This window comes from Lissotriton helveticus, chromosome 7 (assembly GCF_964261635.1).
Source record: "Lissotriton helveticus chromosome 7, aLisHel1.1, whole genome shotgun sequence".
NCBI lineage: Eukaryota > Metazoa > Chordata > Amphibia > Caudata > Salamandridae > Lissotriton > Lissotriton helveticus.
The window spans coordinates 1,034,133,931-1,034,159,754 of NC_136068.1; the positions used below are offsets into that span (position 1 = coordinate 1,034,133,931).

General features: G+C 46.2%; 1 long non-coding RNA gene across 2 annotated transcripts in view; it reads right to left on the minus strand.

Annotated features, from left to right (window-relative positions):
* The window catches only part of LOC144767196 (uncharacterized), a 709,556-nt gene extending 697,394 nt beyond the window's left edge, over positions 1-12,162 (minus strand). For both annotated transcript variants that reach the window (XR_013598094.1, XR_013598095.1), the window contains exon 1: positions 12,061-12,162. This is a non-coding gene — a long non-coding RNA (uncharacterized LOC144767196). The remainder of the gene's footprint in view (positions 1-12,060) is intronic.
* Between the last annotated feature and the right edge of the window lie 13,662 nt (positions 12,163-25,824).

Genomic DNA, 25,824 nt, shown 5'->3' on the forward strand with positions numbered 1-25,824 from the left:
GAAAAGTACTGAAAAATGTAAGCATTGGGGGGCCCTGGGGGATTCAGATGATGAACTAATAGATGACATCTGTACCAGAAGTCCGCCACCTTACAATGAGGGAACCCGACCTTCCAGTGTAGGAGATGTTCCCCGACGCCACTTCCTAAAGGAAGAAGACAGGTCCCTGGGACTGGGAGGGGGTGGTCAAGTATTGCCCTATCCTGAAAAACCTGAACTAACGGAAACAAGGGATATATATCCCAAAGTGCCCGCAAGTCAAGAAGAAAAATATTCACGTACAAAAACCTTTTTTCCCAGACCCTTGTATGAAAATGAAGAGAAACCCTCGAATTCAGGACTGCCTTTTGTTCAACCTCCATATGGGGAAGAGCGCAGGTCTTTTAATACTGGAACTTTATTCCCGAAACCAAATTATGGGGGAGGACCAAGTGAAACGCATCCTACTGCCCCGAGTTTTACTCCTCCGTTGACCCCACAGATATTACATGACACAACTCTAAGAAGGGTACTAGTGGAAAAGGAGCAAGAGGCTCTAGCTAGACAAAGAACAGAAATAATTCAGAAAATTTCTCAGATAAATACCAGTCCTGAGGCATTGACTATTCCAGTAACTATTGGACCGGTAGTCCCGTTATACGGAAATGGTCAGGGAAATCCGATTACTCCAGTCATGACCCCAGTCATAGCAACCCCGAGACAGGAACCAATCATCATAGATGATCAGTCCAGTGAGTGCGAGTCTGAAGTTGCATTCTTGGAATTGCCAAACAAACAGACTGGAAAGGGAATACAGCAGAGGTATAACCCTTTTAATACAAAAGAAATTAAATTAGAGACAGCAACAGGTACTAGGAATGTCTCTCTGGTAACTCCGGATGAAATTGAGAGTTGGAGTCGTGAATTAGAGAAGCAGACTCCGCAAACAAAGCCTTTAGACCTCTACAAGCTGAGGGTTGAAATAGAAGAATTAATGGCAGGAAATGTGGGGTTGGATCGATTGAATACCTACTCTGAAGAAGAATTATCGTTCATATGTAAAAGCTTTACAAGGAACACCAGAGTACTCCACGAAAAACTGACCGAAACAGCAGTTAGTATGGGGGTAGATATCTCAAAATCCAAGCCCTTACAGAAACCGTACAGAGCAGACTTCTCAGACAAAGATATAGAACACCTGAATGTGGCAGGGAAGAAGTTGCAGATTAAAGAATTAATGGGGGTACTGCAGAAATGGGGAGATGTGGAAAAATGGAGAAGCAGGTGGGCGAAAAAGAGGGAAGAAGTTCGCTCCCGACAAGTGACTCCTGAGTTTGCTTTAAGAGAGGTAGAAAAACCTGAGCAGTTATGCCCCATGCGCGAAGTTCCAGGAGGGAAATATGTGCATGTCCCCTGGTCTAGGCAGGATATTGTGTCCTTCACGAACGATTTTCCAAAATTACGAGAGAAACCAGTTGACTGGTACCGGCAGGTGGAAAGGTTCGTGAAGGTACAGAAATGTCTGTGGAAAGACCTGGATGGGTTTTTCGACATTGTGGTTCCAGTAGATTTATGGACCCAGTGTAAAATAAACATAGACTGGCCGAGTGAGGAGTACCCCAGAAACAAGGAAACTGGAGAGCCATCAAAAGATGTCATGCGAAAATATGAGCAAGTAATTCAGCACTTGAAAGAAAAGGTGCCCGCAAAGGAAACTGATTGGACAAAAATAGATAGAACAACACAGGAAAGGGACGAGACAGTGCACTCCTTCTATGAGAGGTTATTGCAGGTATTTAAAACATACAGTGGTATTGATAACATCGACCTGAAGGATATGACGCACTTTATTTACAGGTTTGTAAATGGTTTAAGACCTGAAATTTGTCAGTGGATAAAAGATAATAAAATCTGTTGGCATACAAAAAAAATGGATGAGGTCCTGCGGTACGCTAAGTACTGCGAGGATGAGATGGCAGAAAAGAAAAAGGCCCTCAAGGAAAAGGTGATGTGGGCTCAGGTGAAGCTCGCAGAACAGCAGGAAAAACAATTGAGTAACATGGTTAAAAATGCTGAGAACAAAGGTCCTGGGGGAGGGGGTGGAGGAAAGCCCCGGCCCAAATTTAGCAGGGAAGAGGCTATGAAAAAATTTCCCTGCCATCAGTGCGGCGAAATTGGACACTGGCGAAACGAGTGTCCCCAATTAGTCGATGTTAATGAGAAAACTCCTGATTTAATTCCACAGACGCAGAAAGAAAGACCAAGAAAGACTCAACCCCAGGTAAAAACAGTTCAGGTGCCTCGAGCACCCAAACAGGTATACAGGGGAAGACAGGCAGAAAATGAAGAGATAGAGGTTTGGGAAAGCGGGGAGAACAGAAATACAGCAACTTCGCAGTATCTGCTGAATGATACCTTCCTTTGTAATGATCAGGACTGACGGGGCCTGAGAGGGGAGGACGAGGAGTGCGTACTTGGCGCTTCCTTGCCGGTAGACCAGTCTGGACCATATATTGAAGGAAAGGTTGACGGAAATGATGTCACCTTTCTGTTGGACACTGGCGCTACCCGTTCTACTGTAAGAACAGTGGACGTTCCAAACCTACCCCTCTCGGGAGAAAATATCCAAGTAGTGGGTGTATCTAATCAATTGATTAGTACTCCTGTTACCGAACCAATGGAGATTTCAATTGGAAATTTTAAACAGATGCATAGATTTGTCGTCTGTGACACCAGTCCAGTGAATCTACTGGGACGTGATTTGCTGTGCAAAATGAACTGTACCATCTTTTGCACACCAAAAGGTGTTGAAATACAGACCCCAGATGAAGACGGCATTTATAAATTATTGTTGCTTAGACCTGACTCAGAAATTAAAAGATTGACCCTGCAGGACTTGCCCCAAGAACTACAGGAAGCCGTAAAGCCAGAGGTGTGGGATTTCACTGGAAAGGATGTGGGGTTGATGAAAGATGTGGACCCCATACAAATAGCCATCAAGGACAATGCAGTATATCCTAACACTAGGCCCTACCGAATGAATGCTGAGGTGAAAGCAGGTGTCACTCTGGAAATACAAAAATTATTGGAAGGAAACATCATACAGGAAGTGATGAGCAGCCCATGCAACTCACCGATTATGGGCATCAAAAAGCCTAGTGGCAAGTATAGGGTAGTGCAGGACCTGAGAAAGGTTAACAAAATTGTAGTTCCTTGCTGCCCTATTGTCCCGAACCCTGCAGTAATTCTGTACCAGATTCCTTGGGATGCTGAGTGGTTCACTGTGATTGATTTGTGTCATGCATTCTTTTCAATACCCCTGCACCCCGACAGCAAATTTCTTTTCTCATTTGCCTTCGAGGGTCACGTGTATTGTTGGAACCGGGTCCCTCAAGGGTATACAGAGAGCCCCTCTATCTTTAATCAGATCTTGAAAAAATGTCTAGAGACTTTGATCCTACCTGGGAACTCTGTGTTAGTGCAGTACATAGACGACCTTCTACTGGCGTCTAAAAGTCACAGGGACTGTGTAGTTGACACCATTGCCCTCTTAAATCATCTGTGTGAGAAAGGGCATAAAGTGTCCCCTGACAAACTACAGTTCTGTGCGAAATCAGTAAAATATCTAGGACACCAGATAGAAAAGGGTGTCAGAAAAGTCACATCAGAAAGAGTGAGAATAATTCAGAAAATGCAGTTGCCCCGTACTCAAAAAGAAGTCAGAATGTTCCTGGGTGTATTAGGGTACTGCAGGCAGTGGATTCTGGGATTTGCAGCCTTAGCCAGGCCCTTGATAAGAATGACCACGAGAGGAATGCCAGATGTTGTACAGTGGGACGATGAAAGTCTAATGGCTTTCACAAGATTGAAAAACTGTCTGTGTACAGCCCCTGCGTTGGGAATGCCAGATTATTCCAAAGAGTTTGCCCTTTTCTGTGACACTCGCGATAATTGCGCATTGTCTGTCCTGACTCAAGAACATGGCACGACCAGGAGGCCTGTGGCTTATTTCTCTGCCACCCTGGACCCAGTAGCTGCTGGGTTACCAGGCTGTCTGAAAGCAGTAGCTGCTACCTGTGCAAGTTTGGAGCAGAGTGAGTCCATTGTCATGGGACATCCTGTGACCGTGTATGTTTCACATGGGGTGGTAATTCTATTGACCAGAACTAAAACACAGTATCTCACCCCTAGTCGGCTGACTAAATACGAGAGGATTCTTGTGGGTGCAGCAAATGTGAGCATTGTTAGGTGCGGTATTCTGAACCCTGCCACCTTACTCCCCGACCCCTTGGAAATGGAAGGTGGGGATGATGATGAACATGATTGTATTGATCTGACAGAGTTCAGTACCAAGCCACGCCCAGACATAAAAGAAGTACCATTGCCTGAGCATGATAAAGAACTATTTGTGGATGGTTCCTGCCTAAGACATGAATTAGGAGGCTTGAGTGCTGCTTATGCAGTAGTGTCTTTCACAAAAATTGAACAAGCAGGTTACCTATATAACATCAAGTCTGCACAAGTAGCCGAATTGATAGCCATGATAATGGCTTGCAAAATTGGGAAGGACTTACGCATAACAGTGTATACTGACAGTCAGTACTGTTATGGCGTTGTGCATGACTTTGGCCAATTATGGCTGCAGAGGGAATTCATGACTTCCTCAGGTACTCCCATTCGGAATGCAAAAGTTGTTCATGACCTTTTAGAGGCCATCCAGTTACCCAAAGAACTGGCAGTGGTAAAATGTACTGCTCATCAAAGGAGCATGGACAGAGTATCTCTGGGAAACGATTATGCTGATCGAGTGGCTCAATGGTGTGCCAAAGATCGGTATATTGTAAATCCAAAACGAGGGGGGCCAGGAACCAGCTGCCAGCTTCAGGTGTTTGAGGAAGTGCCTACATGGGATGAGGTGAGAGAGTGGCAGGAGTCGGCTCCTTGGCAAGAAAGGGAGAAATGGAAGGAGGATGGCTGTAGACCGAGACGTGTGGATGGTGTGATTCTGGGCCCAACTGGTATGCCTGTGTTACCCCGACACTTGCTTGGCACAATGGCAAGATTAATACATGAAGGATCACACATTGGTAGGGATGCCATGATTCTGGTATTTCAACAGACATGGTACAGTAAAAAGTTCAGGAAGGTAGCAGAGTCCCTCTGCCAGAGGTGCCTGTCATGTCAACAGATGAACCCAGGCAAGAGGACAATGGTTGAACTGAGCAAGATTGGGAGGTCAGGGGGTCCCTTTATAAAGATACAGATTGATTTCATCACCATGCCCCGTTGTGAAGGGAAACGATATGTCCTTGTCATTGTTTGCGTATTTTCAAAATGGGTAGAAGCTTACCCTACTCCTCAAAGTGACGCACTGACAGTAGCGAAGTGTTTACTAAAAGAACTGATACCTAGGTTCGGAATACCATGCATTATTGAATCAGATAAGGGTGGACATTTCCAGAATGACATACTGGCTGAACTCTGTAAGGCCTTTGGAATAAGGCAGAAACTCCATTGTGCATACCACCCAGAGGCTTCTGGAATAGTGGAACAAGTAAATGGAACTATCAAAAACAGACTAGCAAAGCTGACAAATGCTACTGGCATGAACTGGGTGAAGGCCCTGCCCCTGGTCCTGATGGGGCTGAGAAGTGTTCCAGACCGCAAGACAGGCCTAAGTCCCCATGAGATCATTATGGGAAGAGTGATGAGACAAGCATGGGTGCCAGGAAGCAAACTGTTGAGTATTACTGATGATTTGGTGCTTGAATACTGCAGAAGATTGGGTGACCAAGTGCGTTCTATCTCTCGCCAGATTGGAGACGACGGCATCCTTAATCCAACGACTCCTCTCCACAACTTGGTTCCAGGAGACTGGGTCAAAATAAAGAAGCACACTCGATCAAGCTGTCTGGCACCAAGGTGGGGAATTAAACGCCAAGTAATCCTGGTAACAACCACTGCAGTGAAAGTCGCAGGTGTTCCCCAGTGGATCCACGCCGGACACACCCAGAAGGTATTGCCAGACAAAGGATTTGAAGAACCAGGGCAACCAGCAGAGGACCCTGAAGAAGTCAGACCAGTAGCAACTGACAACGAGCAGCCCAGCACCAGTCAGGTTGCAGGAACAGCAGACGTTGGCCCAGGAGTAGTTGACTGCGAACTGCCAAGAAACCAGCCTGCTGAAGAGGTCCAGGAAACTGAGCCAGGAGTAGCTGAAGACGAGCTGCCAAGCATATGGCCAGAAGAATGGATACCGATGATTGATCTGACCGAAGATCCTATCAGAACAAGAGAACGACTTAGTGAAGGTAGAGAGTGGACTAGTCAGGAAAAGCAAGGCACAGGCGAAGAACCTCAGCCACTTGAGATTAAAATCAAAACTGAGGAAGGAGAAGGTCAGACAGGGACAGAGCACGTGATTAATACAGATTCAGTGAATAAGACTGAACAAATACCCGATACTGAACAAATACCCGATACTGAACAAGTACCCGATACTGAACAAGTACAGGATACAGAGCAAGTGTTTGATACTCCTCCGCTAACTCCTGATGTGGATAAGGGACAGACTAGACATAGAGTAATAGTTCGAGCAGAAGAAAATCAAGAGATCGAAGTGCTTGAACAGGATCAGATAGGGTTAGAAAAACGGGTTCAGGAAACAGAAACAGAAACAGAAACAGAGACAATTGAAAGCCAAAAACAAAATATTCCTGAACAAGGCCAGATTAGCAACCAGGCAGAAGAATTTGATGCTAGCCCTGGAACTAGTCAGATAAGGGAAGTAGAAGAAGAAAGTGGAGAAGAATTACCACAAGATAAAGAGAACAAGAGAATAAGAAAAGAAAGTGAAGTCAAAGTACCGACTAAGAGACTAAAGAAAAGAAACCACCTTGAGCCTAGGTTTGTAAAAAGACTGAGACTAAGGATAAAGACAGTGGAAGAAAAACGTGCAGAAGCAAGAAGAAGTGCTCGAATAGCAGAGCAAGAAGAAGACTCTTCCAAAAGAAGGAGTGAACGAATAAAAAGACAAAACAAAAAGTACAAGTCTCCTGAATGGACACTGGTTTTGGAAGAACTTGAAGATCTTGATATAACTGACGTAAGCGACGGAGAACCTGTCCCAGAGTACTCAGCTGAAGAGGAAGACGAACCACCGTGAATTTGCACAAAGTAAGCTAGTTGTGTAAAAAGTAAAAAAGAGGGGTGAGAACACTCCTACTGAGCTAAAATGTCTGATTCAACAGTGAATGGTAGTCCTAGTTGCAGCCGTTTTAAGACGTGTTGCAAGGTGTGTATATGTAGTATAGTAGTACTGATAGTTATCTGGATAGGATTAACAATTTTCATTCCCTTTGCTGTAAGTAAAGATACTAACATTGTCCCTACTGAAGTTGTAAATACTGACAGTGAGGAGCTAACAACACAGAGTGTAGAAAGACATGAGAGAGCATTGAGACAAACTAAACGAGACTTAGAAGCATCAGATGAGAAAGGACTGCATTATCATGGCATGAAGAACAGGACACATTTAAATGTTTTCGCAAACTTGTTAATACACTATGTAGAAACTATGGAAATTGAAGATTGCTATGTCTGCATGAAGCTACCTACTTCGGTGGCTGAAGGCGTGACATACCATCATCTGCCATTAACATATGGAATTTCCTGTAGCATTTTAGCTAGTTTATTTTACAAAAGGGGACCGTTACAGTATTATTACTCTAACAATGACGTGATCTTTTCTGAACTACCTATACGTGGGAACTTGAATCCTGTACATACCAAAACTGACACCATAAGATATATGGGAGACTACTTTCTGACTATAGGGAACATTGACATAGCAGACGCACACAGAGATAACTTGACTTGTTCTTTGCATGAGCAGGAAAAGATGTTCCTGAACATGGCAGAGAAAAGGAGAATTAAAATTCAGAAGAAGGCTAATGACGAAAGTCACAAAAAGCCAAAGTGGGCAGAAAACATGGAAGGCACCTCATCTGGTGGAGCGGGTCCTGCTCTGTTGCTGGATTTTGAAAAGAAAGGCAAGCTATGTCTTCACCGCGAGAAGACTAGCTATTATAACAATGTTTTCATTGGTTCCAGTGAATGCGAACATAATTACAAGGTAATTGGAGGTTGGGGTTTCAAAAATGGGTCAGAGCCTGTGTTTCCTGGAATTTATTATATTTGTGGGGACAAGGCTTATTTCAAATTGCCGGATCACTGGTATGGAAGCTGCTACTTTGGCATTGTTTTCCCGAAAATATACCATGTGAATGGAAAAGCTGGAAGCAATGAAGATACTAACGGCTTAGTGCGTAGTAAAAGAGAAAGTATAGGTGAAATTATGGGTAGTATTTTCAGTGCACTGATACCTGGAGTGGGAGTGGTTCTGAACACTCACAGAATTTGCAAATTGTCTACTATAGTAGATGTGCTGTCTACTGAAACAGCTCATGGATTTCTGCTGGTCAATACTGAAATGGTTGCGATCAGATCAATGGTTTTACAAAATCGACTTGCTCTTGACACCTTATTAGCGAAAGAGGGCGGAGTCTGCCGGATGTTGAAGGCGCAACATTGTTGCACTTATATTCCGGACAAAAGTGTACAGATCAAAAGATATGTGAAAAACATTACTAATTTGGCAAAGGAACTTAAACCACTCGAGGTTGATAGTGCCTGGAAGAGACTGGTAGATGGTCTCTCAAATGTAGGTCATTGGCTTGCTAGCATAGGTAAAAGCTTATTATTCAAAATTCTGATGCCAATTGGTATTATAGGTCTTATTATACTTTCCATTTTCTTATGCTGTAAATACCGCAAGCGCACCAAAAAGCACGAAATAAATGCAAGAGGAGTGAAACGAAGTGTGGATGAGATTGAATTAGAGGAAGTGAATGATCAGATATACAAAAAGGTGAAAACTTCTCACCCTGCTAAAACTGAAAGAGAAAAGTTAGAGCGGTTGCTGGAAGAAATAGAACTTTATAAAGTGTGAAAGAAAGTTGGCATCTGGTTCCATTATAATTTGTGATGATAGTAAATATCATCAAAGAGGGGATTGATGAAGCAAAGCTTCGCATATTTTGCGGCTTGCCGAAATCAAGAACCTCGTTTATGTATAACAAGGTAATAAATGTACGTCTTACTAACATTTATATTAAGTTTGAGTAAAAGTTTAAGACGCTTGCCTATGTGTATTTCTAATGAATTTAATCTGCGTCCTCTAAAATGGCCGCCGCTTGTATTTTAGTTACTGCGCATGCGTCAGCCACACTCACGTGTCCTGACGCGTCTGCAGAAGTGGAGGGAAAGTTATGCGCATGCGTAATTCATAGCTGTGCTTATCATGTGGTACTGCTCGTGCCACTGCTCTTGTGATTGTGTCAATGTAGCTAACATTTAATGCAATTAAGTTTATTTCTTGATGATGAATTAAAGGTACAAACCCTGTGATGTGTTTTCCTAATGACATTATTATGTATTAATTTGTTTTCGCTTACTTTTCATGTACCGCGGGAAATGGGGGTCTGAGTGAGAGGAGAGCCATATTGGAGGTCCCTTCTGCGCCTGTGCGACATTCGGCAGCACGAGGGACCTTGGCTGATGGAACATAGCCAGCTGGCAGTGATGGGCGAGATGCTCCTGAGAAAGTCACCTCTGCCCTGCGAGAACAGCGAATGTGGCTTCTTATATGATACATTGTATTTTTGTGCTACTGTTAGCTCATGGGAACCCCAAATCTGCTAGGCGGTACCCAAATATGTAAATGAAGGCTTCAAATCGTGTATTGTGATTGGTGTGTTACCCAAACCCTACCTTAGGACCAATCGAAGTTGAGGGATTCTGACACTTTGCAACATTGGGGGGTGGTACACTGTCCCCAAACTGTATATCTACCCTGGGTTCACCTAGTGAACCGTCCGACTTGTCTGGTTTAGCTGACCTGTCACTGACCCAACGCACTCAATAGGTGACTGAAGATACAGAGCGCTGCGGAGCACTCTGTCCGAATTTGACCATAGACTAAGGTTTTACTGAACCTTAAAGTGCTGGCAAGGCACTTAGCTGGGAGTTCGCTGACCCAATCGGGGTCTTGATCGATAACTGCAGAGCGGGTGGAGCGCAGGCGTTGCTTCCGAACTGTGGGTTCCGGTCCTGTCCTGAAGAGGGTCCTGTCCTGAGGGTTTGCTGTCCTGTCCTGAGGGTCCTGTCCTGATTCCTATTCCGAGGGTATCCTGTCCTATCCTGGGTGTCCATTCTGCACCTGCTGTCCTTTGAGGGGTATCCTTCCTTGAGGGTTTCCTGTCCTTAACTGACCCGTGGCCAGGGTTTGGTTTCCACACCTTTTCTAGGTAAATATTATTCTGAACTTCTTGAAATTCTTGCACCTTCTGATTTTCTAACTTTTGCTTAAATAAAGATTAACATTGCATATGTTATATTTCCATGCCTTTCCGCAACTATTGAACAGTCATTTATAATTTTGAAAAGTTATTCCTATGTCTTCTCATTTATTAGAAATCATATTTTGCATAGCAGTGTGTCATTTTCTGATATGGTCTAGAACTTCGTTGCTTAGGTTGTTCAAAGGCCCCTTCACCTTAAGTGAAGCGTGTTATTCATTATAGGCTCTCCTATAGTCACACACACTTAGTCTATCCCTGTTTAGATAATACTGACTTTACATAGTATTTCGTGTTACAATTTATTAGTACTTTGATGATTACTCTGTCATTATTTCTTTCTGCCTATGTGATTTACGTTATCTTGGTTATTGATTGCCTTATTTTACTGTACCTCATGCAAGAAAATATTGAACTTTAGATAAACATTTTAAAACTTCCAGTTGTCCGTGGTCATTTAAATAGTATTTGAATGTTATTGGTTGGGTTTGTATTTTGCTGCCTTTCCTTTTACAGCTAGGCCCCTGATTCATTGTGGTCATTAGGCACCCGCATCGGTGGATGGTAAGTCGGGTGCACCGAAATTTGGTAGCAGGGAACACACACACACCAACTTGATAGAGCTCGTGAAGTCACCTGATTGATGTATATGGTGATTTGAAAAGTATATGGGCCCTGAAGCCGGAAACGGCGAAAACTGTTGGTCGGGTGGCCTCGCGCGCTCTATCACCGCCACCTTTCCTCCTGCAAACCTTGGCGAAATGGCCAATCACCCCGCAACAGGAACATTTCTGCTTAATGGCAGGACAGGATTTGCTGGAAGTTATGTGTGAAGAACTATTACAATGGAAACACCTCAAATTGTTCGGCTTGATGAAGTCTAGGTTATTAACAATTTCCCTCTTGGGCTTAGTAGTACTCTTTGTTTTAACTTTACTAAATTACATCAACTTGAATCTCCTTAGCTTCTTGTTTGAGAAGCTTAGCGCTACTGCTAGACATTTCAGCCTTCCTAACAATATTCAAAATATCCTTTAACTAACCCTCACCATTTATTCATAATTTCTCTTGGATAGCAGGATCCTTAGCATGCATCACAACTTGATCTCTGATAAACCGATCCACTAAATGATCAAATTTACAATCTGCGGCTAACTTTCTCAGGGCTGAGACATACTCATCCATAGTATCATTTGCTTCTTGCATTTGCTATCTTACGATACCCATACACACTTTAGGTGCAAAATAATTGTTTAAATCATTCATTATGGCATCAAATACATTTCCATCACCACTCTCTGATGTTTTAGTAATCTCCTTATGAGCTTTCAAACCACCTGGACCAACGGAATGTAAGAAAATCCACTTTTTCCTTTCAGCTGTCATTTCCCCGTCTTCGTCGATGGTGTAAATGAAGTTCGGAAAATAGGCCTTCCACTCCGTCCATTTCATGCAGGGGTTTCCTCCAGCTGGCCAAAATGCTTGGGGTGGTTGAAGATAAAAAATTTGACTAGCCATGGCACTTGAGAACAATACTTTACAGCGTCCCTACTTCACCTAACAAAAGTACTAGTTCACTGTGAAATGTATTGTTTAATGATGGTGAGTATAGAAGATATAATTAAATTGTCTTAGCTTTAAACACTAAAAATAAAATACTTACATGTAGTGACAATCACCGTGTGCTTAAAGGGACGAACTAAGATGCGAAAGCGTGGGTTTCATCACACTTCCAAATGCCGCAATTGCAAATGCCATTATCGCACAAGCAAAGAGCAACTAAGCAGAAAGGGTGTGCGCATCAGCGCGCTGATTGATTTACGGAGGTTTCCAAAATGGCACCGCGTAAGGTCACGCAGCATGACCCCAAACATGAAGAAAACGCCCCACAATGCATTGTGTGGACGCACAGAAACCACAGCACGTGTTCCACAGCCGGAGTTCTAGAGATCGCTGTGAACAGTGCTGGAGTGCAAGTAACCTCCAGGTAGGCACAAGCACTTGTGCCCCTTAAATTCTAACAGCTGTATCTGTAACGGTATATCGCAATACCGTATTAAAGGCAGATCAGGGCAGTAAAAAAATAACATACGACCTGCCAAACTGAAGACTGTATAGTTCTTGTCCTTCCTTCGACTTGTCCTTCATTTGTACAGTTTAATTCTGGCCAGAATTAGGCGGCTCTGTGAAACGGCTCGGCTAAGCGTGTAGGCATGCATTGATTCCCCAGTGTTCCACTCGTCGCCACTTGTAAAGTGGAATCGGACACGAGTGAAGAAGATAAAGTTTTATTCCATGTTAAAAAACACTGGTACAGCAGGAAGGAGAGACCTTTTACCCATCGTCCAGCTTCTAACGTCCTCTCAGCAATCTAGAATTCACAGCTAGAGGGGACAAATAGCAGGGTGCGGAGCATAGAACATATTGTATGTAATAATAGAATCATGACAAAATAAAGTAAACACAACAATTATGCTTAACTTCCTTCACTTTATTTGACAGCAACCAGATTTTCAAAACATATGCAACAAACTACCATTCCCATGAAGATCTGGGAATGAGAAAAACGTCAATATTCAATGGGAGAACAGCACCCTGCAAGCACCAACCAATCAGGTCCACATAGTTCATGTTCATAGTTTTTTTTTACAGAGTTTTATATAGCGCGAACTAGACCCAAACTGAATCGGGTATCAGAGCGCTTTACATAGCACCAGTTACGTTACATGAGGACACGCATTCATTTTAGGCACGGGGAAATTAAGTGATTTGCCCAGAATCACAGGAGGTTTTTGGCGTCGTTACCGAGACTCGAACCCAGATCCCCAGGTCCGAGGTCGAGCGCCCTAGCCGTTAGGCCAGCTTTTCTCCTAGTTCATGTTCCCTCTGGCTCTTTCGTCGTGTGAGTCACGCCTAAGCTCCATCTTTATGCATCCTTTCTACTGTTGTCTGTCTCTACAAAACAAGGCATAACTTTACTGTCGGGAACAAAAACCCAGGACTAGATAGACTCTGCAGAGGAATATACAGAATTAAAAGCAACTGAAGGCAAAGAACAGTAATGAGAAGTAACAGTGTAAATAAGCTCATGTGAAACATTATACAGTTGTAATTCTGGAATAAAAATCAATACTTACTAGTGACGGGGAGGGTCATCAATATATGCCTAAGTGGGTAGGATAATCTGAGTCCTTAATAACATTGAAACTTTCTGTTACAATAGCTAGGAAATTTCTCATTCTATGTCAGGAGCAGATGGGAGGATTATGCTAGGTTAAAGTTTGCTCACAACCAAGTGAGCCATGTCCAAGACTGGTTTGAAGTAAAACCTTTGAAAGGTAGAGTCTGAAGACCAGTTGGCTGCATTCATTATATCCTCAAATCTGGCACCCAGAGCAAAGGCCCTTGTAGTCATTGCGCCACGTGCTGAATGAGCTCCAAAACAAGAGAGATCAATACCAGCCTCTTGCATTCACCAAACCCAGCGGGCTATGGTAGGAGAAGAGACCACCCTGTGCAGTTTCCTCAAAGCTATGAGGAGCTGTCATTCCCCTGGGGACAAAGTTCTTCCGACATCTCTTCATATGCCTTAAGACATTGCACCACGCAAAGTTTTGTTAACTTCGGAAACACTGGGTATGATATGACCGTGGTGTTACATTTAGTCCTTCTACTTACTGTGAAAGAGACCCCGGACAGAGAAAAAGTTCTGCCCGAAATAACTAGGGCTCAAACATCTGACACCCTGTGACGTGAAATCAGGCAAAGTAACATTGCAAGTTCGGCAGACAGCTCTTTCCTGGACAAGTATTCGTTCGGTTGCCAGGATAAAAAACAGATAAATCACCTGCTTTACATCCCAAAGAGTGGAGTAACGAGGTTCCAGGTTCCAGGGACAAAAAGAGCTTCATCCCCCTGAGAAGACGACACACAAAAGGGTGTTCTCCCACTGCAGAGCCCTCCACTGGCATAGTCCTATAGGCCAAACCATCTGCCTCCAAACCGGCTGGAAAATTAAGTACATGAACTACTTCAGTGACCACAGGATCAAGATCCCATTGCAAACACAAACAGGACCACCTGCCCCTGCTGAGGAGTAACACTAGTTGGTACTGCTGGCCCATGCTCTTGACAAGACGCTTTCAGCTTAGCACAAAAGGCCCAGACCCGACCATGGTCCCCTAAAATCTACCACACCATGAGAGATAGAGACCCGTCCAGAACCATTTCGTGAGGGAGCAAGTCCGGATTGAGAAGAAGCGCTCTAAACAGGGGGAGTCGGATTGGAGAATTCCAAGAAAGTTCCAGAAGAACCGGAAACCACAATTGGTACTTCCAAATGGGAATGACCAGAACCAGCTTGGCTCACGGACGCGGACCTAAGCCGACACCCTGGTGATCATCGCAAAGGGGGGAAAGGCGTAGCCAACTTCCCGGCTCCAGCTCCAGTCCAACGGATCGGGCCTCCAGCTGAAAAACCTTGGTAGCTGATGATCCATCCTGGTGGCAAAAGGTCAACCGAGAAGGAGCCCCATCAGTCGTTCAGGATCAAAAATACTTCTGGGTGAAGTTTCCAAAGACTGGAATCCCTGAAATGACGACATTGGAAGTTCGCCACCTGATTCACCTGATCCTGTAGATATTCCGCTGTGACCGAAATCTGATGATCTAGGCAGAACTGCCGAAACTGGGCGGCTAGATCGGAAAGAACTTTGGATCTGGTTCCACACAAATGATTGATAAAACGTTGTCCAGTTTGAGGAAAACGCACAACTGGATCAAATACTTGGTCCAGCAGCGGACCGCTAAGGACCCGGCTAAGAGTTCCAGACAATTGATATGTAAGCTCTGTTCATCTGAAGACCACAACCCTCTGGTGGAGAACTCTCCACATCAAGCATCCCAGCCTGACCAGCTCGCGTTCGACTCTATGACCAGGTCTGTGGCAGAACCAAAAATTGCCCTGCAATTCCAAGCGTCCATGTGATCCAGCCACCATTGTATCTCGGGGCATGCCTCGTCAGACAGGGCAACCATTTGAGAGCAAGTGAGGCCCTTGCGCAAATGGGCAGCTTTCAGACGCTACAGGGCGCTGTAGTGGAGAGGCCCGGGAATGATGGCCTGAATAGATGAGGAGAGGAGGCCCACTAGACGACCGATCTGCCGAAGAGAGACCCTCTGTCTGGCTAAGATACGCCTCAACTGGTGGCATATCTTCGTCATCTTCTGAGACGGAAGATTGAAGGTGGCTGAGTCGGTATTTATAAAGAAACCCAGAAAGACCGCTTTCTAGAAGGGGATCAGGAAAGACTTGCTCTCATTTATGATGAACCCCAGGCCCTGTAGGAGGTCGATTGCCAACTGCAAGTGGAGAGACAGTTTCCAAGGACATTGATCCATGAAGAGCATATAGTCCAGGTACACAATAAGACAGCCTCCCTGCACTCGAAGATGCTCCACAACTGGTTTGAAACCCTTGGTGAAGCACCAAGGGGCGGAGCAGAGTCTGAAAGGCAGAGTGGTAAACCCAAAGGTTTTGTGGTGCCAAAGAAACTGCAGAAAACGCTTGTGTGGTGGGAATATTGGGATCGCCAGATACGCATCCTTGAGGTCGAGGCAGGTCAGACAATCCCCCGTACGTAAGACGTCCCGCAGGAGATTGATACCTTCCATTTGGAAGTGACACTATACCAGCAACTCGTTAAATTCCCGGAGATTGATGACTGGCATCTAGCCCCCGCCTGTCTTGTCGACTAGAAAGATATTGCTGATGAACCCCTGTGGGTGAGGCATTGCGTGGGCGATAGCCCCTTTGGAGAGGAGGGCTGCAACCTCTGTGTCCACCAACCCAGCCTGGTAGTCTGAAAACTGAATTGGACATGGGCGGGGAACCTGCCTGGGAGAGCTGTGGAACTGTATGCGGAACCCCTTGATCATTTGAAGCACCCATGCATTCCTGTTAATGGACTATCAAGCCTGGGTACAATTCACCAGCCGGCACCCTACACTTAGAACGGAAGAAGGGAGAACACTCACCGGAAGAGTTGGTAGTCGATGCTCCTCTGCCACCCCTGCCTCTGAAACGCTTTCCTCTTGTCGGTAGAAATTGGCGAAGCAGCCTTGGTCTTGATATGGCCTTGCCAAGAGCCTTGTCCTTTGGAGCTATAGTGTGCTTGTGCACTGTCAGACGGGTGGCCCCTGCCTTGTTCGGTCCCATGGAAAACAAAGGAATGAAAAACTCTCTTAATGGATGACTGGGCTTTGTCCAGTGAGGTGAAAGTATTTACGAATTTGCCCAGCTCTTTGATAAAGGGCTCCCCAAAGAGACACCCCTCCACCCCCCGAGCAACCGCCCCTGCCTCGGAGTCAGTCAAGTCCCCCTGCTTGGGGTCAACCTTGATTAACAAAGAGCGAGGGCGCTCTGTTGACAGGGCGCAGTTTGCAGTTCCTAAAATATGATGGCACGTTGCGCTTAACCAGACAAAACATGCAGGGAAATCAAAGAGTAAGAGGACTTAGCATCCTCTGCAATGTCCAAACTTTTTGTCAATAGGCCGAAGACATCCAGGAGTTTGTCCTGGCACGCCCGCCAGAACCTATCTATTCCTTTCTTGGATCCTTCATGAACTCCTGAAGGAAGGTGGTAATTCGAGGGTCCAGCTCAGGGGTGAGGGCCTCCTTGCCCTCAAGAGAAGATGAGGGCACTCTGCCTGAAGGCAACTGCGCGATTCCTTCTCCAGCGGCTTGCGAATGCGGCCCGCTACATAACTTGCAACCTTGTCAGAAGGGGCCCATTCGGAAGAACACGTGTGGAGGACCTCATCTGGGTCAAGCATGTCTGAAATTGGTCAGCACTATTCTGGTTTGGAGTGCTTACAAGACCCTGTACGGGTGTCAGGAAAGATTGTTGTAATTAAAGCCCAACTGGGCTGTACAGACCCCGCTGTGGGGGGGTCATTCTCCAGGCGGCAGGCTCCTTGGCTCCATCACGCTGCTCCGCTCCCGCTATGAGGGGAAAAGAGCCATGCCACAGCGCCGGTCTGGCATGATGCACGCGCACCCTCTAGTGGTGGGAAGTCCCCACCGCACCTCAGAGTCGCACCGAAAAGCACAATCACAAAGGAGCGCAGAGCGTTCCCGCGATCAAGGAAAGCGAAACCGCAAGTCTGGTGCAACGCATGCGCACTCTCTAGCGGTGGGAGGTCCCCGGTGCATCTCAGAGTTGCACCAAGAAGCACGATTGCGAAAGAGCGCAGAGCATTCCAGTGATCAAAGAAAGCAAAATGGAAATTAAACCGGCTTACAAAGCAAAGGTATATAGCAAATACACAATCTAGGAACCAACAATGAAAATCATGAAAAATTCACAGGAAACAAGCTGACAATGAGGAGTCACTTATCGTATGGCTGCGGGCAGCGAAGAAATAGGGAACACGGTTGACGGACTATATTATAAACTATGTGGACCAGATTGGTGCTTGCAGGGAGCTGTTCTCCCATTGGATGTTGATGTTTTTCTCCTTCCCAGAGCTTCATGGGAATGGTAGTTTGTTGCATATCTTTGGAAAATCTGCTGCTACCAAATAAAGAGAAGTATGTTACGCATAATCCTCTCCTCCGGTCCTGACATAGAATTTTAAATACAGCATGTTTTAATGTTGTACACTGAATGCATAGGATACGACTTCATGTTAAGGACAATTTATTGGTATTGGTTGTTCTCTCCTTGTGGCGATTGCTGCTTCCATGTTTTCTCCCTTCTCCTTTAGCGGACAGAACCCCAGGGACATCCACCTCCTCTCATCTCCCAGAAGGTACTTAGTGGGTGGGATATGGGCGGGTTAAGGGGTTTTATTTTCATCCTATTTCCTTCCACTGTTCATTTTCTGATTACCCTTTCACTGTCCATTCTCTTTACTGTCCATTCTCATTTTCTATAAACTGTCTTTCCTTCATTCACATGGCACAATCGCGATCATCACACTTCGCTAAATCAACTGCTGGTACAAACGCCACCTTAGTTCCCCACTAGCACTCCACCAATCACCACAACTATGCTTCTTTAACATACCAAATGACATTCATTATGTGTGTCTCTAGTGATAAGATGTGGTGTTAATTCGGACCCATGTGCTAACGTGGACCCTCTCAACACCAACTAGAATTACGGCTAATATCACTAAAGGTTTTCTCCCTCAATACCAAAGGTATCAATCACCCTGTAAAACGCAGGAAAGTTTTAGATTACTCTACTAAACTCAAAGGTGATATAATACTATTGCAAGAAACTAAATTGGGACAAAAAGAATGCAACTCCATATGATATCAAGGTATACGGAGCGTCTCCGCCTCCCCAGCCAATAAAAAAAAAAATGGGTCATTAAACTGATAACTAATAAAGCGAATATAGAAGTTGAGGACAGCACCCACAACAATGATTGCAGGTGGCTAATCAACCAAGTTAAAACCAATCACTCCTTCACTCTATTTTATCAATAAATACATCGCTAAGGCCGAAGGCCCAAATTTCTGGATCACTCTAAACAAACAGCTGTGTGACTAACCAAATAACTCTAGCATTCTTCTCGCAGGCTGCCCCTTCCCCCTTCTCTATCTTCTAATCATCTAACCCAGCTTTGTTTCCATCAGAACAAACAAACATACACATTAAGGCATCTTCATTGGGAAGATTCCCTACAAAGTTGTCACCTGTGCTGACAACATACTCATTTTCTCACAAGAAGCTGATACTCCCATCCCAGCAATCCTGTCTAAAATTAGATCTTACACTCAAGTCTCAGGCTACTCCTTAAATCTTGATCAGACCAAATTTCCCCTTTGAACAACCTAACTCTCCCATCCATTGTGAACAAAACCAAACTACACTGGCAATCCTCAGAAGTCAAATACCTAGGGCTACTCTTTAAAAACAACCTTGAAGACACAAAGAAAACAAATTGAGGAATATCTCCAAAAGAAAATAAAAGACACTGACAGCCTAGTTGCCGAAATTTAGAACACAGTGGGGTTGCATGAAATATATTAAAATAATTGCCCCACAAATAAATGTTATTACTCCCTGCTCCCCCTTACAAGTATTGGACACCTTCTTTAATAATATTGACACCAAATCTCTGAATTCCTCTGGAAGGGGAAGAAAGGGAGATTGGCACTCAAGAAACTAACAGAATTTTAAACGGAGGCCTTAACATTCCCAATTTTTTCAATTACTAACTTCCCTTTGTTATCAAACAAGCCACTTGGTGGTTACATCCTACACAACTAGAAGCTCTGCTTTGGATTTATATTGAGGAAGCAGTGATAAACCCATATGCCCTAATCTCACTGCTCACTTTGAAAACGTCACCACTACAACACTCTCACACTATTCTCAAGAACACTATCTCGGCCCTCAAATCATTGCAAAATCCAAAACTCAGACGTTGCCTCCCTGTGGAACAAAGCAAAAATTTAAATAGATGGCACTTTCCCATCTTGGTCATCTAATAATATTTTGTTCCTCAAAGATCTTGGCTCACCAACATTTCCAAAACATTTGCAGAATTACAGAAATCCCACAACTTCAAAAACATTGAATTCTGCAACTTCCTCAAACTGAAGGTTACGATGAAAAGGAACTCTATCCCACACAACTCAGACCTAATTCCCTTAACTTCTTAAACTGTCTAAAATGCCTGATGCTGCATCTTCAATTTATAAGTCACTGAACTCCTCAAAAATAAACAACAACAAAAACGAACTTCCATGGAAACAAATCTGGACATATCTGTCAAAAATAAAATCTTCCCCAAAGATAAATACTGGATCCTACATAAAGCCTACTGGACTTCCGAAAAACGTTCCAAAGTTGGGATTCTACAACCAGACATTTGCCGAAACTGCCAAAACTCCCCAGGTACCCTTACACATATGGTATTCAATTTGGGTAAGCTCTAGTAATTCTGGAACAAAATTTAGAAGACCATAAGTGCAATCTTCAACATTGATATCGTCTTAAATGTCCTTACAGTCACCTTATACACCAGGGCCCATCCAACCACCTTGAAACCAAACCAATCAGACATGAGCCTCATGGACCTCCTATTAAGAATAGGAATTAAATACAATGGAAATCCTTCTAAACCCTCTCATATCACAAATGGTGGGTGTGGGTCTGCTTCACGAAATGAGTGGATAATGCCATCGCTAACAACACCTACACTAACCAGACGTCTCAGAAACAATGGAATAGTTTATACTTATACATGCAAAAAATAAAACCTCCTTAAACCAATCAATCAATCAATCATGCCATCTGTATAGCGCACTACTCACCCGGGAGGGTCTCAAGGCGCTTGGGGGGAGGGGTATGCTACTGCTCGAACAGCCAGGTCTTGAGTTGTTTCCTGAAGGCGAGATGGTCCTCGGTCAGCCGAAGGTGGATGGGGAGGGAGTTCCAAGTCTTGGCAGCCAGGTAAGAGAAGGATCTTCCTCCGGCGGTGGCTCTTCGGATGCGTGGTACGGCTGCGAGGGTGAGGCTGGTGGACCGTAGCTGGCGGGTGGGCGTGTAGAAGGTCAGGCGGTCGTTGAGGTACTTTGGGCCCAGGTCGTGGAGAGACTTGTGTGCGTGGGTGAGGAGCCGGAACGTGATCCTCTTGTCGACGGGGAGCCAGTGCAGGTTCCTCAGGTGGCTGGAGATGTGGCTGCGTCGGGGGACATCCAGGATGAGTCGGGCGGAGGCGTTCTGGATGCGCTGGAGTCTTTTCTGTAGCTTGGCTGTGGTTCCGGCGTAGAGGGCGTTTCCGTAGTCCAGTCGGCTGGTGACGAGTGCCTGGGTGACAGTCATCCTGGTCTCGGTCGGGATCCAGCGGAAGATCTTGCGAAGCATACGCAGGGTGTTGAAGCACGATGAGGAGACGGCGTTGACTTGTCTGGTCATCGAGAGGGAGGGGTCCAGGATGAAGCCCAGGTTGCGTGCGTGGTCGGTTGGCTTGGGTGCGGTGCCCAGGGCTGGGGGCCACCAGGAGTCGTCCCAGGCGGAGGGCGAAGATCCCAGGATGAGGACTTCCGTCTTGTCCGAGTTCAGTTTCAGGCGGCTGTCCTTCATCCACTCGGCGACGTCTTTCATCCCTTCGTGTAGGCAGGTTCTGGCGGTGTCGGGGTCTCTGGTGAGGGAGAGGATCAGCTGGGTGTCGTCGGCGTAAGAGATGATGTTGAGGTTGTGCTGGCGTGCGATGGCTGCGAGAGGTTTCATGTAGATGTTGAAGAGGGTGGCGCTGAGTGAAGATCCTTGCGGGACGCCGCAGATGACTTCGGTGGCCTCGGAGCGAAACGGGGGGAGGCGGACTCTTTGTGTTCTTCCGGCGAGGAACGAGATGATCCACTCCAGTGCCTTCTCTTGGATACCGATGTTGCTGAGGCGCTGGACTAGGGTGCGGTGGCAGACCGTGTCGAACGCAGCGGAGAGGTCCAGGAGGATGAGGGCCACTGTTTCCCCCTTGTCGAGCAGGGTCCGGATGTCGTCGGTGGCTGCGATGAGGGCGGTCTCGGTGCTGTGGTTGGCTCTGAAGCCGGACTGCGAGGGGTCGAGGGATCCGTTCGTCTCGAGGAAGGCGGCCAGCTGTCTGTTGACGATCTTCTCGATGACTTTAGCAGGAAAAGGGAGGAGCGAGATGGGGCGGAAGTTTTTGAGATCGGTGGGGTCCGCTGTAGGTTTCTTCAGGAGGGCGCTGATCTCGGCGTGCTTCCAGCTCTCCGGGAAGGTGGCGGTGTTGAAGGAGGCGTTGATGATGTTCCGGAGTTGGGGTGCGATGGTGGAGTCGGCCTTGTTGAAGACGTGGTGTGGGCACGGGTCGGTCGGTGATCCGGAGTGGATGGTGTTCATCGTGCAGGCTGTGTCTTCGGTGGTCACCGTGGTCCAGGTGTGAAGGGTGGCGGTGGGGGGCGTTGGTTCGACGGTTGGGTGCGTGGGTGGGGCGCCGAAGCTGTTGTGGATGTCGGCGATCTTGCGGTGGAAGAACGAGGCGAGGGAGTCGCAGAGGTCTTGTGACGGAGTGATGTCGTTGGTGCCGGTGCTGGGGTTGGAGAACTCCTTGACGATAGTGAAGAGCTCTTTGCTGTCGTGGGCGTTGTTGTCCAGTCGTTCCTTCAGGGATTTCTTCTTGGTGGTGCGGATGAGCTGGTGGTGCTTGCGGGTAACGTGTTTGAGGGCGGTCATGTTGTCGGTGGTCCGGTCGAGGAGCCAGGCTTTCTCGAGGGTGCGGCAGGTCTTCTTGGAGTCCTTGAGGTCGTCGGTAAACCAGGATGCCTTCTTGCTTCTGGGTCTGCTGGGAGGGTTCTTTAGTGGCGCGAGGTCGTCGGCAAACCACAATATTCCTACCTTGAACGTTGGAGCTCACCCAATCTCCCACCTGCTTTAAGGTGCCTAATAATTACAATACATACCATCACATTCCCAACTGCTTTTCTATCTAGACATCTCTTTCCTCTCTCTCCCTTTCTTCTAGCCCGGTTTCTTCTCTTTCTGGGGCTCCCTTAGGTCATCCCTCTCCCCCTAGCCCCGTCCTATTCCTCCAACCCCCCTCCACCCCACCCTGGGTTCACAATCAATATCCTTGTAATCAGTAATGTGTGTAAATCTGCAATCGGATAATTATATTTGGTACCGTTCTTGAATGCACTATTGTTCCACAAGTATCTTTCTCATTATGACTGTCTGATACCCCGCATTTTTTTCCTCCACCTTCTCTTTGTAGCCCCAAATAACAATAAAATACTTTGACATTTTGGAAAAAAAATGTGATTTCTCTTGTTTTGGGATTTTGTACAGACATTTCTTAAGTGGGGCATGCAGTATCAGAAAGGCACTTCATCTCCTGCAGCACACATATGTGCCTGTTGTGCATTAAACTATTTTTGTTTTTAGCACATCATTTCTTTATGGCCATGTATAAAAGTAGGATTTGCTTTCATGGTTAACCCCACTTTTTGCAGGGGTCAGTGTGTTTTTTGACTAGTCTGGCTGGGATCATGCTAATCAGGACCCCAGCCTCTGTGATTCTTCCCTATATTTTTCATGGTAAGTACTTTGGTATATTCACAATTGGCTACTGGTATACCCATGTAAGTACCTAGTATATGTTACTAAGGTACCCAGGGCATAGGTACACTTGGGGTCTCCCATAGGCTGCAGCATGTATTATGCCACCTATGAGAGACCACTCAAACTGTGACTACAGGCCTGCCATTGCTTCCTTATATCTGACATCACTACACTTGAAATGAAATGCAGTATTTGTAATGTGCACAATTACCTGAGGGTGTCAAGGCGCTAGGTGCCGTCGGGAAGACTAAGCGAGCTATTGCCCAGAGTCACATGGTGCTGGGCTAACCTGCCGCCGATGCTGGGGATCGAATCGTGAATACTGTGGTCCGGAGTCAGGCACCCTGGCTGCTGAAACCTATAAGTCATCCCTAAGGCAGGCCTTTCAATCCTGAAGGCAGCGTGCTGGGTTATAAGTGTGAGGATGCCCAGCATGAGCAGGACACCCCCTACAAGCCCCAGAGTCAATTTTCCAGGCTTTGTAAGTGCAGTCAGCCATTCAATACTTATAGCGACAGCAAGTCAATTACGAGATGTCTAACTATATATTGGCTGCACCGAAACCGGTCATGTTTGGTATCAAGCATGTTGGAATCCTACCCCAACACAGATTCCAGTAGAACCCCATGTACTAGGGGGCTCACCAAGGGAGCCCCCTGTATTCCCGTTACCAGCCTTTCAGGGTATAACAGGAAGCTAATGTTGCTGCTGACAACAGACATGATTCTGCCCTCCTGCTGCAGGGGAAGGTAGAACAATAGGTTTCCTGTCACAGGCTTATTACACGATGGCTAACTATATATTGGCTGTGCCGAACCTTGGCATGTTTGGTATCAAACATGTTGGAATCATACCCCTACAACAATATCGGTGTTGGAGGTATGATTCCATGCACTGGGGGGCTCCTCTGGAAAGCCCCCAGTACTCCTGGTAACAGCCTTCCAGGGTCTGCCAGCAAAGTAGTGGTGCTGCCGACCCCAGACACGATTCTGCCCTCCTGCTGCGGAGCTAAACTTGAGCAGAGAAAGGTAGAACAATCGGTTTCCTGTGACCACCTCTCACACAGGACTTGGTGTATTGGGATGGGGTGGGGGTGCTTGCCACGCCACAAGACTGCTTTGAAGGGCACGTTTGGTTAGAACCAGTTCTGGGAGCCCTTGGCTCCCGCTCAGGCACAAAACTGGACAAAGGACAAATGGCATGGGAGTTTCTGGGAGGGACCCCTGAGTCGGCCTAACCCCTTTTTTAGGGTTTAAAAGGGCTTGCCTGTGGGTGGGTCTTCGGATTCGTTGTCGGACTTGACTCAAGCCTGAAACCATGTCAGTCTTCGACTGCCTGGACACTTGGGCTTCACATAGAACCAAGACTGCATCACATAAGATTCCTGCTGGTCCTGGTATTGCTATTCTGCAAATCTTTTTGGTCTACTGTGTCTGTGCTTCATCCAGGATCTTCAACAGATCTGTGGCATCAAGGACACCTGAAGTCATCTCCCATGGAGTGAAGGAGTCACTCCCTTGCATCTGCAGGCACAGCAATGAAGCAGACTGGTCTGCTGCTTCTAAAGTCCCACAGACTTTGAAAAGCTCAGAAACACAGGTGGAGGTTCGGCATCTCCCTCGAGGCCTGACCTGTCTTCTCTGCAATTTTGAGGCCATTATCCATCGTCGGAACCACTGGGACCGAACCCCTGTGCACCACGTAGACATGACGTTGCCAAGGATGGTTGGCTCTGCACTCCTGAGATCTTTGGCATACAAGAAGCTCCAGGATCTCTTCCTGCCAAGATCTTCATCCTCATCGCATCCTCTGCACCGTGGGCCTTCATCTTTAGAGAGCTGCTTAAGGTACTCTTGAGACTCCTGTGCCTTCGGCCTGTGTGACCTCTCACGGGCCTACATTTGCTTCAGGGGGCTCCCCAGCTTGCTAGGGGCCTGCTTTGACTCTCCTGCACTCCTGCACTTGGTGAGTCCCTTGGACCTTGCTGGTCCCAATGTTGCTCCTTTATCCTTTTCCATGTCTGTTGCTGCTGCCAAGGCTTGTTGGTGCTCTCGCGGACACCTGCCCCCCTGGTTCTCAACTTCCGGTGTGGGACAGCTCATGAACGGCTCCTGGTCTTCCACAGAGTTGCCTTGTCCTCACAGCTGCAGTGACGTCACAGTCATAACACCTGCATCTTCTGTCATCAGTGGTCATTGCTCTCCCATGCCTCCTGGTCACCTCAGAGTGGCATAGACTCTGTTCTCTTGGCTTGAAGGTTCTTCTCTTCAAGAATCCACCCTTGGATTCCACTGGACTCTTGCACAGTCTTCACCAGCGGCATCT